Raw genomic sequence first — 1,867 nt, forward strand, 5'->3', positions numbered from 1 at the left:
ATATATCTTTACCTGGGACGTGTAACTCTTGTGTGGATAGACACAACTTTGTAATGCATGATCCATTACACGAAATGAACTTCACTAACGAAGAGTTATACAACGTGTTGTTGGAGAATATTAATCAAATACCTATACAGAATTTTTATGTTAGATAAAAGACATTCTTGATAGTAAACATAAGAAATGATGACGAAAGATAAGAGACGTAGATGTAAATGTTTTGTTAAAAGATCAAATACTCCTGCCTTAAACTAGCTCCTTGTATAACATTTTCTTTTAGATATCCCAAGGAAAATATATTCTGTGGTTTGTTTATATATATGTTTATGTTTTTCACAACTTTTTTATTCTTTAATCTTTTAGGATTCAGGTTTAAGGATCTTGGTTCTGAACAACCATTATAATGCAACACAATACATATTTATCATAAACAAATCATTTATCACAATAACCATTATTTTTGTACCAGATTCTTTAAGTCCTCAATTATGTTTGCTCATAAATAAGAAATTTTTCCGCCACTGACAAGTGGCTCCGTGGTGTAGTGGTTAGCACATCTGTCTAGTAAACAGCTAATCCGGGTTCGATTCCCGGCGGAGCCTTTGTTTTCAGTATTCAGGATCGGAAAATATATGACTGTGGTAAACCATCATCCGACACCACTGACCTTCATCATCCAGGTCAACAATCATCCAGCAGTGACACATCCACTCCTGCTCGTGGTTGACCATCATCATCCAGGCCAACAATCATCCAGCAGTGACACATCCACTCCTGCTCGTGGTTGACCATCATCATCCAGGCCAACAATCATCCAGCAGTGACACATCCACTCCTGCTCGTGGTTGACCATCATCATCCAGGCCAACAATCATCTAGCAGTGACACATCCACTCCTGCTCGTGGCTGACCTTCATCATCCAGGTCAACAATCATCCAGCAGTGACACATCCACTCCTGCTCGTGGTTGACCATCATCATCCAGGCCAACAATCATCCAGCAGTGACACATCCACTCCTGCTCGTGGCTGACCATCATCATCCAGGTCAACAATCATCCAGCAGTGACACATCCACTCCTGCTCGTGGCTGACCTTCATCATCCAGCCCAACAATCATCCAGCAGTGACACATCCACTCCTGCTCGTGGCTGACCTTCATCATCCAGGCCAACAATCATCCAGCAGTGACACATCCACTCCTGCTCGTGGCTGACCTTCATCATCCAGGCCAACAATCATCCAGCAGTGACACATCCACTCCTGCTCGTGGTTGACCATCATCATCCAGGCCAACAATCATCTAGCAGTGACACATCCACTCCTGCTCGTGGCTGACCTTCATCATCCAGGTCAACAATCATCCAGCAGTGACACATCCACTCCTGCTCGTGGCTGACCATCATCATCCAGGCCAACAATCATCCAGCAGTGACACATCCACTCCTGCTCGTGGTTGACCATCATCATCCAGGTCAACAATCATCCAGCAGTGACACATCCACTCCTGCTCGTGGCTGACCTTCATCATCCAGGTCAACAATCATCCAGCAGTGACACATCCACTCCTGCTCGTGGCTGACCATCATCATCCAGGCCAACAATCATCCAGCAGTGACACATCCACTCCTGCTCGTGGCTGACCTTCATCATCCAGGTCAACAATCATCCAGCAGTGACACATCCACTCCTGCTCGTGGCTGACCATCATCATCCAGGCCAACAATCATCCAGCAGTGACACATCCACTCCTGCTCGTGGCTGACCACCACATGTTGTGCCTCGTGTGTGAAACATAAAGCCCATCATACAGTCGCCACACATCATTAACCCATCTATAGTCGCGGTGCTGGACGAGTCTGAAG

At 45.5% G+C, this 1,867-nt stretch overlaps 1 non-coding gene across 1 annotated transcript; it reads left to right on the plus strand.

The window, feature by feature from the left end:
* The first annotated feature begins 533 nt into the window (after positions 1-533).
* Positions 534-605, plus strand: TRNAT-AGU (transfer RNA threonine (anticodon AGU)). Its single transcript has one exon. It is a non-coding gene; the product is annotated as a tRNA-Thr (tRNA).
* Positions 606-1,867: the final 1,262 nt, after the last annotated feature.

The sequence above is a fragment of the Panulirus ornatus genome, chromosome 8, assembly GCF_036320965.1.
Source record: "Panulirus ornatus isolate Po-2019 chromosome 8, ASM3632096v1, whole genome shotgun sequence".
Lineage (NCBI taxonomy): Eukaryota > Metazoa > Arthropoda > Malacostraca > Decapoda > Palinuridae > Panulirus > Panulirus ornatus.